The sequence below is a fragment of the Bufo gargarizans genome, chromosome 6, assembly GCF_014858855.1.
Source record: "Bufo gargarizans isolate SCDJY-AF-19 chromosome 6, ASM1485885v1, whole genome shotgun sequence".
NCBI classification, from domain to species: domain Eukaryota; kingdom Metazoa; phylum Chordata; class Amphibia; order Anura; family Bufonidae; genus Bufo; species Bufo gargarizans.
In genome coordinates, this window is record NC_058085.1 from 78,049,141 (window position 1) to 78,067,049 (window position 17,909).

The following is a 17,909-nucleotide window of genomic DNA, read 5'->3' on the forward strand; positions in this document are numbered from 1 at the left end:
ACCTCCTTAACTAAGTACTCATCAGTAAACTTTGATTTCTTTTCTTCATCCACGTAAATGGCAAATGCGTTGCGGACCCGATATTCATCGGCCCTGGCGAAGTCGATAGTCACACCCATGGTGCAGATGGATCGTCTTCAGCTGGCTCCCAGGTGTCCCCTTAAAAGGGTAATTCTGGATCCATGGCCCCTCAGCTAGATCTATACTTGATCTTAGCCAAAAGGCCGAGAAGCGATAACCAGAAAAGGGTTCGCCCTACAGGCCGGCGGTCCTCAATGCAGAACACTTGTGAAGGCGATAGGCTACAGGCCCCAGCTGCAGAGACAGTCCGGGAGGCTTCATTCTCTCAAAAACCAGGGAAAACGTGCGTCCTACGCTCTGAAACCAACAGCATGCTCCACTTCGTGTTTCTCCGTATCTGCATAGCTCCGCCCACCACTGTTGGTAACGCCTTTTCTTCGCACGCAATTCCGGATGCCAAAGCACGCCAAGCAGAAAAACTGATAAGGAGTGAATGGAGATTACTGAGAAAAAAAAAATATTTAGGTAGGCATTGTTGATTGTGATGTCACTGCCCCATTGTTGAGTGTTCCGTCAGAGCCCTTGTGATGTCATCTACTTACCTGACCTCTGACCTTACTAGCCGCTTGTGACACGTGCAGTGTTCCGTCCATTGGACAGACATGGTAGGTCCAGCTGTGGCTGATACATAGGAAGTGCTGGACTACATTTTAGCCTACAAGTCACCCAGTTTAATAAATCCACAAGAGGGAGACACAGGCAAACAAACTTTACTTCTTAATTAAAGAAATAGGAAAACAAAATTGGTTACATCAAGCCAACTTGCTACAAAAGGGTAAATTCTAAGGAACAACCCAGCAGACTGCCCAGGTGTGCACAATAGGCCCAAATCAAAACAGGGGTGAACAGAGTGGACGGAGGTCCAAAAACTGCATTCAGGTGATATCCTAACACTTCAATCAGGTGATAAGCCAATTAACACAACAATTAAGCCATCAATCTTAATTGGATTTGGACTGTGAGGAGAGGTGACTGACTGGATGGCTGGCTGGCTGGGTTGCTTGGTGCTGGAACAAACCCACACACAGGTGATGCAATTAGGAGATTGACAGCAGGCTAGATGCAGGGATGCAGAAAGCAGCACAGCGCCAGCCTCACAGGGGAGAAGCTGAAGTGCAGACTCACTCCTGAGGCAGGACACAGCAACTTGAATACTTACTTGCTTGCTTGATGGCAGGATGCTGACAATCCATTTCTCTCTCAATTTCATTCTGTTTTTTCATACTGGAATAGAAGGGGTGCACCGGTCCTGGAGGTACTGCAATACCAGGTCAATGCGTGGAGTGGACAGAGCAAGCTCTTTTTCCATCTCCCTGTTCGAAAAATCCATTTAATATATGGTCCCCAGATAGGGGACGTATCAGATATTAAACTGATAAGAATAGATTTTTTTTTTAAGTTGACTATCCCAACTTAAAAAAAGAATTTACTAAATTTCAACAATTGTCATATAAATACAGAAGAAAAATAAATAAATAAGTACATAATCAAGGAATGGCATTAAAATGAATAAAATTATCTTATATTACAGAATTCCATTCACTAAAAAACCATTTATTTTCTACTGCAGTATTAACTTTTTTCTCAATTAAAAAATAAATATAATTTCACTAAAACAAAGCCCCAGAACATCGTTGACGGATAAAACCTCTCTTTTAAAAACTAAGATGTTTCTAGCCTTCCAGAGGGCTTCTTTTGCGCAGTTCATCGTCTTCCATGCCACAGCCTCCTGACAGGCTGTTGGGCATTCCAAAAGACCGTATAAAATCATATCATAAGTGAAGTCTCTCAGGCCTGCCATCTTCCTTAAAAGTGGGAGCACTCTTCTCCAGAATTCCTGGGCAAACGGACATGACCACAGTAGATGTTGCACTGTCTCTTCTTGCTGACAATCATTCCTCGGACAGATGGCAGACCTTACATAGCCTCTTCGGTATTGGAATGCCCGGCATGGAAGACACTGATGAACACAATTCCACACCAAATCTTTCTGGGAATTAAAAAGATAGGAGATATTAATAATTTTCCAGATTTTTTTACATTTATCTTCTCTAAAATTCTTTATATCACAGGTTATCCCCTTCATTTTTATTTCTTTTATTAACTGTTTACTGTTTTTTAGCTCGTTTATATTTTTCTTCTTCAAATTAAAAGTTGACACTATCTCCTCTGAAATCTTACAACTTACTGGCAAATTAAAAGCATAAGGAACTGATAAAATAGTTTTAAACCAATTAAACTTACGCATAAAAAAAACAGTATTAAAACGAACATAATAAGACCAATAGTGTTCTTTAAAAAGAGTGTTAAAACAGAAACTAAAAAATGTTATCAATAAAAATCTCTTAAAATCTGGAAAATCTTTGCCGCCTTTTCCTTGGGTTTTCATGACGTCTTCTCTTTTCAACTTCTCCATTTTTGAATTCCAGAAGAAGGTAAAACAGTTTTTATTAATTTTCTTCAATATATTCATAGGAGGGGGAAACACCATACTTAAGTATAATAAAAGGGGAAGAATGATCATTTTAATAATTAAAACTTTCCCCTCCATAGTGAGTTTCCTCATATTCCACATGTTTATTTTCTGATTTACCTTCTTTTCCACCATGCCCCAACTAAAAAAAAACATTATTAGACTCACTGAAGGAGACACCTAAAATGGTAATAAAATCAGACACAGGGATATTAATATCATGTAAAACCATACTTCCAATATTTAGAATGTTACTCTTGTTAAAGTTCACTTTAAAACCAGAAGCGCTACAAAAGGACTGGACATGCTCTAAGGCTTTCCGGAGTGATGGGGCGTCCCTGCATAAAACCGCCACGTCGTCCATATACCCCACTGCTTTGGCCTCTAGTCCCCCTCCACCAGGCAAGGGCACTCCGCGTATCGCTTTATCTGCTCGTAACTTACATAAGAGAGGCTCCAATGCGCAAATAAAAAGCAGTGGGGACAAGGGACACCCCTGTTTCACCCCGGAGTCCAAGATTACTTCCTGTGTCTTAAAACCATTTATTAAAATTTTACTTGTGCATTTATTATAAAATGCTTTAAGAGACAATAAAAACCCCTCCGGTCCCATTTTTTCTAAAACCTTAAAAAGATAAAAATGAGATACTCTATCAAACGCCTTCTCAAAGTCAATAGATAAAATGGCCAGTTTACCTTCTCTTGACTTAGTATCATCAATACAATCTTTAATAAGGTTCAGGTTATCCCATATACTTCTTCCTGGTATTCCACAGACTTGGTTAAAATGAATAATTTTTGAAATTACCCCTTTTAACCTATTGGTGCAGATTTTTGCCATAATCTTGTAGTCTGTGTTAAGAAGGGTTATTGGTCTCCAATTCTTCAAATCTGCCTTATCACCTTTCTTGTACAATAAGGAGACCTCACCCTTCCTCCAGGATTTAGGTAAAACCTTTGAATAAAAAACCTCACTAAAAAGACTAAAAAGATCATCTTTTAAAAGGTCATAAAATTTAACATAAAATTCTATGGGTATACCGTCAGGGCCGGGTACCTTACCCGTCTTAAAACTCTTTACCGTCTCTAAAACCTCCTGCTCCGTTAGATCTCGGGATAAAATCTGTTGCGAGGCAGGATCTAAAACCGCAGTGATCTCCTTCAGTGAGTCCTGTAAAATAGACTGATCCACAGATTTTTCATTAAAAAGTTCAGAATAAAAACAATGTACTTTATATAAAATGCCTTGTATTTCCTTGACTCCGTCTAATTCATTAATAGCTTATTTTTTGTTATTAATTTTTTTAAAGAAATATCTAGAGCATTTCTCGTTTTCTTCGATGTGCCTGACTTTGGACCTAAAAATTAATTCTTTCCCTTTTTGCTCTATATATTTAGCAATTTCTTTCCTGAGATTTCCTATGTCATTCTTCACATCCATACCATTGTCTCTGAATTTATACAAGGTTTGTAAACGGGTATTGAGATCTTTAAAGGAGTCCTTCTTCTCTCTTGCTTTCTGGGTACTTTTATTTATAAAAAAACTTTTTATTTTTTTCTTCATTTTTTCCCACCAGCTACTAATAGAGATATTTGGACTCCTTACCCGTTTACATCTCATATAAAAACACTTAAAATCAATAATAATCTGTGGATCGTCTAAAAGGGAAACGTTCAATTTCCATGATTTTTTACCAGGCATCTTATTAAAATTATGTTTAATAATAAATAATAAGATTTTGTGGTCTGAAAAAACATTGGTTAAAAGCTCACATTTAGAAGGCAGTAGCTGATCATTACAAAAAATAAAATCTATTCTGGAACTGCAGTTAACATTACTCCAGGTAACGCCGGCAACCTCTGGGGCATCTTTATTGCATTCTTTATAGACGTCAAGGAGCTTAAAATCATCAACCAGATTCTTCAACATCCCAGAGGTTTTGTCATAATTCCTACTGGTAGATGAAGTTTGCCGGCGTTCCCCTTTCATAATACAGTTAAAATCTCCTGCAACAACACATGTTTTAGAGGTGTTGATAAAAACAGATAAAATTTCCAGCATGTCAGCTCTTTCGTTCTTGTCAGGAGAACCATAAAAATTTAAAAACTGCCATTTAATACCATTAATAAAAGCTTTGACCAATAAAATCCTACCTGGTAAAATTTCATTAAAATCATCAATTAAAACGTTCCCTTTAAAAAGTATGGCGACCCCACCTGACCTGGACTCGTTGGATCCAGACCAGATGGATGGTCCGTGTTGCCAATCTTCTTTATAGCTTTTGTATGAGCTTGTATGGGGAATGCCACATTCCTGCAAAAAAAAACACGGATGCTGTTATTGTAGTTAAAAAATTAAAAAGAGCAACCCGTCTATGTTTAGACTTGACGCCCCTCACATTGAGGGAAACTCCCTTTTATTACAGAATCCATGATGATTTCTCTAGGAGGATTCAGCATGTCCAGAAAACTCGTTTAAACTTCCATTCCCGCCCTCTTCAGAACTAATCGTTATAAGGGAGCCCTCCGGAGAGGAACTTCCATCACTCAGGCAGGAGCCCGCTGTCATGCTCGGGTAATCGGGTAAGCCAGCCTCTGATAGCTTCACCTGGGTCCCCATACCTTGACCATTTAGGTCCTCATCGCCTTCGTCTGGTGGGTCACCGACCGGATCCGTTCCTCCCCCTTGGCACTGGGAGGTCCCAGGCCTCTCAGGGTGAGGGTGTGCACAAGGCAGGGAATCGGACGTCTCCAGGGAGGCACTCACCTCCCCAACCACCTCATCCGGCGGGGGGGAGGCATCCGGAGGAGCCACGTCCGCCAGATCGTGATGGCCGGACGTTTCCATCGGCTCCTCCATCTCCCTATCCGGAGAACGCCCTTTTTTCCCCCGCCTCTTTTTCCCTTGTATCTCCCACACACCTTCTTCAAGATCATTATCAGGCTTAGGGGACCCAGATTGCGAAGTTTGTCTGGACTCCCCTGAACGACCGCTCTTTTGGGGAGTTCCAGATTTTTAAAGTCTTGCCACTATCTCCGCCCTGCGTTTGGCATTCCGCCTCTCTTTCGCATCTGTGGGATCACCCGAGCAATCCTGCTCCATATCATCCGCCTCGGCCCCTGCATCACTTGTATCAGGGGCCTCGGGCTCCTGCCTTACCTCTGCTTCCATTGCTTGTTCCTCTCCTGGAGGGTGGGTCTGGTCAGCTGACTCCTGTGGGGGCGTCTTAGGTTGCTCTTCCTTTCTGTGGGGACAAGATCTGTATAGATGCCCAATGCGTTGGCAAAAGGTACATTTTTTCCCATTGGGACATTCTTTATTTTTGTATTGAGTGCTCCCACAATTCCTGCATTGGGCATCACAATTGTCATTTGTATGTCCGTATACCCCACAGAATTTGCAGAAATTAGGCATTCCCGTAAAGAAGAGGTCGTCATTAATTTGACCTCGTTTAAAACGGGCAGGTGGTAATTTAATTCCAGAGGAAAAGGCGGCATCTTTAATAAAAGTCACAAAAAATTTCCATTTAGATGTCCATATTCCAAACTCGTTCATAACCTTCCCCATAAATTGGACCTCCTTAAAGTACAAGGATAAAAACTTCTCCAGCTCTTTCTGGTCCACATAAGGTGAATACATCTTAATCACAACGAGCCTTTTCTCATCTAAAGCGTGCTCAATGATGCGGGTACGCCCAAGCCTGGGATCATCCTTTATTTTCTCAGCTTGTTTTAAAGCATCACGGAAAATGCCGTCTCCCGTCAGAGTAATATCGTAAATGGCTCGCTTGGGGTAGTCTTGGATGGCGAGAATCTTACACTTCTGAATCCGCAAAAGATCTCCCAACACCGTCTCCACAACATAGCGCAACGCTTCCGACTTTTTGTCCATAAGGACGCCTCCAGTGAGGAAAATCCTCACTGAGTTTTTAAGTCTGGCATATTCCGGCACAGAGCCGGGATCGCCATCCATAGTCGCAACGTTGTAACCGAGGCTGCACCCCCTGGTGAGTATAAAACTACCAGAAGGCCGGGGGATCGCAACTCGTTACCCTGGGACTAAGTCCTCTCCCCAATAGCAGCAAGTGGGTGAAGCCCGGGAATAAATTCCCGGACGATCCCACAAGGCCGAGGAGAGGAGTACCCGAGTGCCCTCAACTAAGACCAAGTGCAGAATCAGAAACACATACACTTGATCTTAGCCAAAGCCGAGAAGCGATAACCCGCTCGGCCTCGACAACGGGGCCGCTGTTCGCAAACGCAGAGCACTTGTGAAGGCGATAGGCTACAGGCCCCAGCTGCAGAGACAGTCCTGGAGGCTTCTTTCTCTCACAAACCAGGGAAAACGTGCGTCCTACGCTCTGAAATCAACAGCATGCTCCACTTCGTGTTTTTTCGTATCTGCATAGCTCCACCAACCACTTTTGGTCACGCCTTTTCTTCGCACGAAATTCCTGGGGTCAAAGCGCGCCAAGCAGAATGACCGATAAGAAGTCAATAGAGAGTAGTGAGAGAGAAAAAAAAAAAAAAAGTATCTATGCATTGTTGATTGTGATGTCACGGCCCCATTGTTGAGTGTTCCGTCAGGGCCCTTGTGATGTCATCCAGTGACCTTACTTGACCTCTAACCTGACAGGCATCTTGTGACACGTGCAGTGTTCCGTCCATTGGCCAGACAACGTAGGTCCAGCTGTTGCTGATACATAGGAAGTGCTGGACTACATTTTAGCCTACAAGTCATCCAGTTTAATAAATCCACAAGAGGGAGACACAGGCAAACAAACTTGACTTATTTAATATAGGAATAGGAAAACAAAATTGGTTACATCAAGAAAACTTGCTACAAAAGGGTAAATTCTAAGGAACAACTCAGCAGACTGCCCAGGTGTGCACAATAGGCCCAAATCAAAACAGGGGTGCACAGAGTGGAAGGAGGTCCAAAAACTGCATTCAGGTGATATCCTAACACTTCAATCAGGTGATAAGCCAATTAACACAACAATTAAGCCATCAATCTTAATTGGATTTGGACTGTGAGGAGAGGTGACTGACTGGATGGCTGGCTTGCTTGGTGCTGGAACAAACCCACACACAGGTGATGCAATTAAGAGATGGACAGCAGGCTAGATGCAGGGATGCAGAAAGCAGCACAGCACCAGCCACACAGGGGAGAAGCTGAAGTGCAGACTCACTCCTGAGGCAGGACACAGCAACTTCAAACTTGCTTGCTGGCAGGATGCTTACAATCCAACTCTCAATTTCATTCTGTTTTTTTCATACCAGATTAGAAGGGGTGCACCGGTCCTGGAGGTACTGCAATACCAGGTCAATGCGTGGAGTGGACAGAGCAAGCTCTTTTTCCATCTCCCTGTTCGAAAAATCCATTTAATATATGGTCCCCAGATAGGGGACGTATCAGATATTAAACTGATAAGAACAGATTTATTTATTTCCACTCAGATCTTGAGTCTTTATTCTTAAATTTATACAAAATTAATTTTGGACTTTTTTTCAAATCCTCATTGTGGAATTTGCTTATTTATTTATTTTTTCCTCTCTTCCTTGCCTAACAAAATTATTTCTTACCTTCTTTTTTCCTAGGACCCGATGAAACAAAGTTCTCTATAAAGTAAGTAGATTCCATCTGTCTTGTTTCCATATTTCTCTTGCTTTATTTTCTCCCAATTCTTTTTTATCTTTCCAAAAGAAGACATAAAGGTAAATCAAACATAATTTTATACAATTCTCTACAGGCAACTCTTTTTTTTTCAATGTCACAATACACCTACACTTCCATAATGCTAATTTCCCACATGATAAAATCAACCAAACTATTCTAAAATCTTCTTTATTAATATTCAATCCATTTAAAACCGTATCATAATCTAGTCTAACAAGCTTACTCACATTTTTAATAAAATTCCCCATCTTTTTCCACACTTCTTGAGCAAATTTACAATTCAAAAATATCTGAATCTGGAGGTAGTTATGCTCTTATTGCAATGATGTCCTGCTCTTGGAAAGTTTGGGAGGGGAGGGGGGGCTGTTTATAGGGATGTTTGTTGAGGGAGAAAACAAATAGATAAATAAAGGTCTAGATCTATTGTGTAAATTCCTACGATGTCTTACGGTCATAGGATGTATATTATGTACAATGTGAATGTGTAATATTTTGTACTTTTACCCTTTGTACCTGATGTCTTTTTGATGATTGGATATTTGATTTGACTGTCATTTGATGATGGAAAAAAAAAATTGATAATAAAAAGTTATCTGATTCAAAAAAAAAAATATCTGAATCGTGTTTTTACTTTCAGCACAGCTAAATCTTGGGCAAATCTCACTCTTCACTAAACCTCTCCTATGCTTGAATTCACAAGTTACTAAACAATCTTTAATTATGCTACAATTTAGATCCCTCTGCTCATTAGATAAGAAATATACTGTACATTACTATTAAACCATATTTTTTCCACCACTTTTTCAGAAAATTTGTGAGTTCCGTTTGAAGGCTCTCACAGGCGGCCCCAAACGGATCCGTACAGCCCCAATGCATTCTGAGTGGATAAGGATCCACTCAGAATGCATCAGTATGGCTCTGTTTCGCCTCCGCGTTCTGGTGTCCGCCTGGCCGTGCGGAGCTAAACGGATCCGTCCAGACTTACAATGTAAGTCAATGGGGACGGATCCGTTTGTCCTGGCTCTGCTTTGACACGGATCCGTTAGAAACCGTTCACGTCTCTGCGCATGCCCAGTAACTTCCTGTCCTTCCCCTCATCGTCGGCCATTTTGGATTATCAACTTAATGAAGACTACTAAGTATATGAAGTTTTGTCTGTTTGTCTATCTTTCTATTTCTAGGGGGGGGGCTGCTGGCACTGGTGGTGGGGGCTGCCTTTATGGGGGGGCTGCTGGCACTGCGGGGGGTGTGGCTGGAACTGGGGGGGTCTGCTGGCACTGCGATGATGTTTGTGGCTGGAACTGTGCGGTGCTTCTGGCACTGCGGGGGTTTATGTGGCTGGAACTGTGGGTGCTGCTGGCACTGCGGGGGTGTTTGTGGCTGGAACTGTGCGGTGCTTCGGGCACTGCAGGGGTGTTTGTGGCTGGAACTGTGCGGTGCTTCGGGCATTGCAGGGGTTTATGTGGCTGGAACTGTGGGTGCTGCTGGCACTGCGGGGGTGTTTGTGGCTGGAACTGTGCGGTGCTTCGGGCACTGCAGGGGTGTTTGTGGCTGGAACTGTGCGGTGCTTCGGGCATTGCAGGGGTTTATGTGGCTGGAACTGTGAGTGCTGCTGGCACTGCGGGGGTGTTTGTGGCTGAAACTGTGGTTGCTGCTGGCACTGCGGGGGTGTTTGTGGCTGGAACTGTGCGGTGCTTCTGGCACTGCAGGGGTTTTTGTGGCTGGAACTGTGGGGTCTGCTGGCACTGTGGGGTCCGCTGGCACTGCGGGGGGTGTGTGTAGCTGGAACTGTGGGGGCTGCTGGCATGGGGGGGCTGAGGGCACTGTGGGAAGGTTGCTTGGAACTGGGGGGTTGATGTCTCTGGGGGGGTTTATGGCACTTGGGGGGATTATGGCTCCTGTCAGATAATTTTTTTAAATCATTTTATTATTAGGGTTGTTCCAAAAAAAATTAAAAAAATTGAAATTTTAAGAAACTTCTGCGGTGGGCAAGCACCAATCTATATTTTAAAAAGTAAGTATAAAAAAAATGAATTGTTGATATATGTGGAAATAGTGCTCTAAACAAGTTCCTTTAACGTTTACTGCATTTTGTCTGGTATTCTGCTGCGTACAGATGTCATCAAAGAAGACAAGCATCGATTGGAAAAACCCACCCAGAGGGCGCCGGCGTATTCAGTGGCCGGTAAGTATAAAATCAACGCTTGGAGTTTGTACTGTTTGATATGTATATAGAGATATAGATATCTAATTTTTTATTTTATTTAAATACATTCTTTTGGAAAAAAAAATTGTTTCAGCAATCTGCACCTAGAGCCGCAAGCGAGAATCCCCCAGTCGCCTCCAGAGTCCGCGTGAATGAGCGTGGCGGTCGTAGACGTGTAAGTCTAGAATTAAGTAGTTTTAATTTGCATTTTGTATTAGGATTTACATTTAATTTTGTATTTCCTTTTTTTTCAGGGTTCCGTAGGCTCCGACCATAGATAACCTGCTCCTCATCCAACTGGTGAAGGAGCATCCATCATTATGGAACCACTCTGATCATCATCGGACCCAGCGGCTCTGGTGGGACATCTGTGCCGACATTTTCGAGACCTGGGGGATCCAAATGCAGCAGCCCGAGCTGATTATGCGAACCTTGTAGAGGTAGTTTCCGACGCTCTAGAAGGTTTTGCCGAACATCAGAAGGAGTTTGGTGCTGACTTGATTCAACGCAGCCCAAACTACCATTATGGGCTAAGCATGATCAGTTTGATGGACTCAATGACGCCCGAGCAGTTGCATGAGTTTAAGATCATGCTAGAGAACGGGTCATGGGAAATTGTGCAAATGCTTGTTCATTTTTCAATCTTGTGCCCTTTCATATGAGCCCTTGTGGGAGTCACGGTCCATCAGCATCATCAGGAATTCATTAATAAATTGTAATTTTACCGTTTAATGATTTCCCGATGACGCACTAATATAACTAGTGTGATTACCACAAGGGACAAGGTATTCACATAGACAATAGGGGGAATTTGGCTTGAATATGCCCCCATTGTCTGATAGGTGTGGGTAACATTGGTAGGACCCGCACCTATATTGAGAACGGAGCGGGGAGCACTGTTGCTGGAGGACAAGAAATTTCCCATGGTACGTCCACCACCAAGCGCTAATCCCCGCCTCTCCCATAGAAATGAATGGAGGGCGGCAGCGCAGTGCGACCTCATCCACTTTCTTGGCTCCATTCTCAATATATGTGAGGGTACCAGCGGTGGGACCCGCACCTATAAGACAATGTGGGCATATCTTAGTGGTATGCCCCCATTGTATGAGATGAGAAAACCCCTTTAAAGGCCTCTTGCACACGACTGTATGCCCCAAGAGACATACGGTCCGTGAGCGGGCCATATGTCCCGCAGTGGCATTGATCGTGCGCACAAGAGTACACAGCATCATAGTGTACAATGATTCTGTGCAAGTGGATCTGCCCGCGGGGATATAGTCTTGCACTAATAGATCATATGAGTGCGGGACAATAGCCCAGTTTGCGGCACAACATGGTCAGCATCATGATGCTTTGTACTCCCGTACGCACGATCAGGGACATATGGCCCGCTAATGAACACTATACATCTTTAAGTGCATGTAGTCGTGTACAAGAGTCCGAAAGGTGTGGTCCATTATCAAAGCCGGACCAGCTTTGAATTTTTAACAAGATAGCCCTGGAGAAATATAGGAGCATTACAACCCTGGGAATCTCAATACATGAAGATGGAACCTAGAGATGCTACTCATTCCAAAAAAGATCCGCTAAACGGATGGCAAAACGGAAACGAACGTGACAAACGGATCCGCAATACAGACGGATCCGTTTGAACGGCTTCCATTTGTCTCCGTTTAGTCAGTTTATTGACAGATCCGTTTAAAATGCATTTCAAACGGATCCGTGAAACGCAAGTGTGAAAGTAGCCTAAAACATTTAAATCACAATCACCTAACCTAAACTCGCTCAATGATAATATAATACTCAGGTTGCGTAAATCTGTATCGTTATCTAAGATCAAGCGTTACCCACTGATAGAGATGTGGACTAAATTTTTTGATTCAGCTAAGAAAGCTCCCACATACTCCAGAGCACGAAGGTTCCATCCTACCCAAGAGAACACCCCTACTTGCTACGTCATATATGCTTTTTTGCTGTTAGTGAAGACACCATTATAAGATGGCGCCTACAGTTAGATATTTACATAGTTCACATACCACAGTTAGTAAAACAATGCACAATGCGCAGATGCAAAGTGTTATCTCTTTTCATATTTTAGCCAATGTAACAATGCTACGAGTCTCAGGGGGAGTGCTCCTTTGATGTCTTTATAACCTGCTGCGTACTTTCTGTAATAAATGAGAATATGATTTGATCCCAGTGTGTGTATCACTGTTATTTTCCTTTGGATTACTATTAATTTGGAGCAGTAGAGCAAACGTAATGGGCATCTTCAACAGTTTGGCACCCGCTACGTGGGGTTCAGGAGAAGTAGCGTCACTAGCCTAAGTTTGGGGTTCCCAGAGCACGGTTGACCACTTTTGAAGATGGGGACTGCAGCCTCACACACAGACCAGGTGAGAAAATGTGGTTATCTCATCTGCCTCTTGCTGCTTCACTGTGCTGTGGTAATCTGTTCTGCTATTGATGGTACGTTGTGGATAGTAGCAACTTCGGTTGACAGTAAATTCTGAGTTCCTAGAAGCCTTTGAGTTTGCTCTTCTGTGGTTGTGTGGTTTGCGTCAGGCACCTTCACCGTTAACGGTTAAGCAGAGCAAGAGATTTCCCCTGGCAGGGGGGTGAAGCTGCATTAGGGGCCACTAAATTATCTGTCCTGTTGAGACAGAGGGTCTAGCCGCGGGGTGTTCAACTTGGGGGTTACTGATTTATCTTTCCTAGTGATAGAGGGTGTGACCCCGGGTAGCCCAAGTGGGACTCAAATTTTGGGCCACTAAATTATCCTGTGACGGAGGGTGTGGCCCTTAGGAGGATTATAAATTATCTGCCTGGAGTGGCGGAGGGTTAGTCCTGCACTGGCGGACCAGACGTGGTAGCCAGGGAATACATAGTTAATAACCTGCACAGGGGTGAGCTCTGCCTATGAGTGTGACGTAGAAGGGGTCTTCTTGGTTCTCAGTGTTTTAAAACCATGGGGCAGTCGCAGTCACTGCGCGAGGGTGAGTATACAGCTTATCAGCTAGTAGCATGTGAAGCATTGCAAAATGTTAATGAAGATAGCTGGTGGTCATGAAACTGGAGAATTAAACTCTGCTATGTGGAGGAAAGTTTTGGCACAGTGCCGTGGAAAATTGTGTGACGAAGGCTTACTGAGTGCTGCGTAGGCTTGGCAGCGAACAACAGACCGCCTGACTGCTAACAGAGGATCAGAGAGATGAGATGAAGGTCTGAAAGCATAGGTCTACACGCTACAAAGTGGAACGCCATCGACTATAATGGCGCCGGTAAAGCAGTATCTGGTGACCCGCACTCTAAAGAGCTCCGCCCACCCAGTGGGGTGACAGTGAGGGGGCCAGCAGGATGGACGTGCGCACATTGTGGGTAGCAGAATCCTGATGCCCGAGATACGTGTCTTGCTTGTGGTGCCCCCCAGCGGCCCCACCCTCCTACAAGTGGGATGGCCTCTGTGACGACCCAACTCCGGTCTGTAACCACACCTCCCCCAGTTAAGCCCCTACTGCAGGGTTACGGACAGTCTGCTCTGAGTTGCCCCGACCCTCCGTTGATAACATTTGAAGAGACAGTGCAGCCCTGTGAAAACTTAGCCAGTGAGGCTGCAGGGAAAATGCTGAAGCCCATAACCCCCCTGTATCCCGTGTTTAATCCAGATGGCACATATTATGTGCCAGAGGGTCAGGTTACCCCCCCCCCCCCTACTGCACCCCTGAATGTTCCCATCATGATGGTAGTGGAGACGCAGGGACAGAAAGAGCAGAAAGAGGAAGAGACGAAACCTCTTTAAAACCCAGCAGTCAGCACTTCTGCTAGCCCCCCTTCCTTCAAGCACCTGCCGGAAGCAGGAGAGAGAGGAGGTGTGTAGTGAAGACAGGGAGGGGAGATTGAGAGAGAAAGAGACCTGGAGGTGACCAGGTTAACTGGACAAATAGAGGTCCTGACCAGGCAAGCCCAGACCCCTAAGCCTCCCCCTAAAACAAACCATCAGGGGAGATACGTGACTTTTAACCCTACACAGGCCACCAATCTGGTGAACTCTCTCCCCGACCCCGAACAACATCCCATGCCCTTCTATAGAGCATTAGAACAAATCAGAAAGACGCATTCTGCCACATGGAGCGACCTGTCCAGACTTATTCAAATTAAGGCAGGGGATTCCTTTTGGCCAACCATGGCCAAGAAACTGCCAGCCCTAAACCATGGGGATGAGGAATACCAAAAGAAACTATCAATCTGGAGTGCATTTCTGTGATTTATTAGAAATTTTGGCTTGGAACAGACTGGCCAATCAGGCGATCCAAATGGGAGGTAGCCTACACTGCTTTTTTTTTTTAAATTAATTTTTTTAAATTCGGGTACACCCCAAAACATTGGGAAATATAACCTGTGATAACCTCCTCCAGTCGTGCTAAACACACGTTCAGACAATACACTGGCTGCAGGGCAGGCCAGCACCTCCAAGGCGTAAAGGGCAAGCTCAGGCCATGTGCCCAATTTGGAGACCCAGAAGTTGAAGGGGGCAGACCCGTCATTCAGTACATGTAGGCGTGTGCACACGTACTGCTCCACCATGTTGTCTCCTGCTAAGACGTTCCATATCAGCTGGTGGTGCTAGTTTTTGTGGCGTGCTCACAAAGCTTTTACACATTTCGGCCATGCTAACCCTGCCTTCTGAGGTGCTGGTGATGCCCCAGCTGCGTTGACGATCTCTTCCTTTGCCTTGTGCTATGTCTACCAGCATGCGCTTGTACTCGCGCATCTAATGATCACACTCCAGTGATGGAATTAAGAGCGGTACGTTGTCCTTGTAACGGGGGTCCAGCAGCGTGGCCACCCAGTAATCAGCATAAGTTAGAATGTGGGCAACTCGGCGGTTGTTGAGGAGACACTGCAGCATGTAATCGCTCATGTGTGCCAGGCTGCCCAGAGGCAACGAAAAGCTATCGTCTGTGTCCCCTGTATCCCCCCAGCCACACACCAGTGATGGCCATGAGCTGGTTTGGGTGCCACCCTGCTGTGAACTCGGTTCCTCCTCCTCCATCTCCTTCACCTCCAGAACTGTGCCCTGGCTGGACAATTGAGTACCTAGCGTTTGTGGGTGCAGGAACCCACCCTCGGAGCCACTTCTGAAAGACTGGCCGGAAACCCTATGAATTGATCCCTTTTCCTCCTCCTACTTCTGTGCCACATCCTCTTCCATCATCGTCAGCAGCGTTTTTTCAAGGAGACAAAGAAGTGGGATAGTAAGACTGAGAATGGCGTTATCGGGACTGGCCATGTTGGTGGAGTACTCGAAACAGCACAACAAGGAACACAGGTCTCGCATGGAGGCCCAGTCATTGGCGGTGAAGTGGTGCTGTTCCGCAGAGCGACTGACCCGTGCGTGCTGCAGCTGACACTTCACTATCGCCTGCTGCTGCTCGCACAGTCTGGCCAGCATGTGCAAGGTGAAGTTCCACCTTGTGGGCACGTCGCATATGACGCGGTGAGCGGGAAGGCCGAAGTTACGCTGCAGTGCTGACAGGCGAGCAGCAGGGTGAGAACGCCGAAAGCGTGCACAGACGGCCCGCACTTTCTGCAGCAGCTCTGACATATCGGGGACATTTTTAAGGAATCTCTGCACCACCAAATTCAGCACATGCACCAGGCAAGGGATATGCGTCAAACCAGCTAGTCCCAGAGCTGCTACGAGATTTTGCCCATTATCGCACAACACCAGACCGGGCTTGAGGCTCACTGGCACCAACCATTCATTGGTCTGTTGTTCAAGGCCCGTCCACAGCTCCTGCGCGGTGTGGGGTTTGTCCCCCAAATGGATACGTTTTAAAACTGCCTGCTGTCGTTTACCCCTGGCTGTGCTGAAGCTGGTGGTGAAGTTGTTACACTGATCGGATGAGGAGCCGGTAGAGGATGAGGAAGACGGAGTAGGAGGAGGAAGCTCACTGCAATCCTCGGTGGTGGAAGGACATGCGCCAAACTGCTATCCGCCTCAGACCCAGCCACCACTGCATTTACAGTGTGCTGTTATGGAGATATAACGTCCCTGACCGTGCTTACTGGTCCACGTATCTGTAGTTAGGTGGACCTTGCCAAAGATGGCGTTGTGCAGTGCACACCTGATTTTGTCCCCCACTTGGTTGTGCAGGGAAGGGATCGCACGCCTGGAAAAGTAGTAGCGGCTGGGCACGACGTACTGTGGGACAGCCACCGTCATAAGGCTTTTAAAACTCTGTCTCCACCAGACGAAATGACAGCATTTCATAGGACAGTAATTTTAAAATGCTGGCAATCAGGGTCAGGGATCGCGGGTGGGTAGGGGGGTACTTCCTCTTCCGCTCAAGTGTTTGGGCGATAGAGAGCTGAACGCTTCCGTGGGACACTGTGGAGATGCTTGGTGACCCAGGTGGTGGTGTTGCTGGCAGATCCTCTGTTTGCAGGGTGGCAAGTGGCACTGTCACTCCAGAGGTGGATGAAGAGGCTGAGACTGCAGCAGGAGGAGCCAGAGACCTTTCTTGGTTTTTTAGGTGTCTACTCCACTGTACCTCGTGCTTTGCACTTAGATGCCTGGTCATGAAGGTTGTGCTCAGGTTGAGAACATTTAGGCCTCGCTTCAGGCTCTGATTGCACAGGGTGCAAACCACTCGTGTCTTGTCGTCAGCACATTGTCTGAAGAACTGCCAGGGAACTCCTTGGAACTGGCTTTGGTGTGCTCGGTCCCTTGCTGCGGTGGGTAGTAGCAGGCGTACCGTCGAGGGCAGAGATGGTGAACCTTTTAGAGACAGAGTGCCCAAACTGCAACCCAAAACCCATTATTTTTCGAAAAAGTGCCAACACGGCAATTTAACCTGAATACCACAGTCCACTATAGTATATCTTTCATGTACTTTATCATTTAGTGCGCTGCCTGTGCTGTTCATAGTGCGCCCTGCGCTGATTAATGGCTGGAAAAGTCTAAGGCATACTGGTACACCATAGACTTTTTCCAGGGTGCGAGTGCCCACAGATAGGGCTCTGATTGCAGCCTCTGGCACCCCTGCCATAGGTTCTCCAACACTGGTCTAGGGGATGGCCGCTCTGCTTTTGCACTCTGCTCCCTTTACTGCTGTGCTGGTGGCTCTGTGCGACCACCGCCTCTTCGTCCGAACTACACAGGTCAATCGCATGACCTTGATTCCATGTGGGGTCAAGGACATCATCGTCCTCCACATCATCTTTCACCCAGTCTTCACCCCTGCCCTCCTTGCTATCCTATTAATATGGGTCAACATTTCTAAAGAATGCTATCAGCACCTTGTTGAATCAATGCCACGTAGAATTAAGGCAGTTCTGAAGGCAAAAGGGGGTCCAACACCGTATTAGTATGGTGTTCCTAATAATTCTTTAGGTGAGTGTATAATGGCCCCCTGTGTAAATTGATAGTAGAGGATGATAGTAAAGTGAGGAATCTAAAAATGTTT

The 17,909-nt window shown here is 45.3% G+C and overlaps 2 non-coding genes across 2 annotated transcripts; both read right to left on the minus strand.

Annotated features, from left to right (window-relative positions):
* Positions 1 to 1,314: 1,314 nt before the first annotated feature.
* Positions 1,315 to 1,507, minus strand: LOC122942679. The gene has a single exon (XR_006390638.1). It is a non-coding gene; the product is annotated as a U2 spliceosomal RNA (small nuclear RNA).
* A 6,335-nt stretch (positions 1,508 to 7,842) lies between these two features.
* LOC122942688 lies at positions 7,843 to 8,041 on the minus strand. The gene has a single exon (XR_006390644.1). It is a non-coding gene; the product is annotated as a U2 spliceosomal RNA (small nuclear RNA).
* Between the last annotated feature and the right edge of the window lie 9,868 nt (positions 8,042 to 17,909).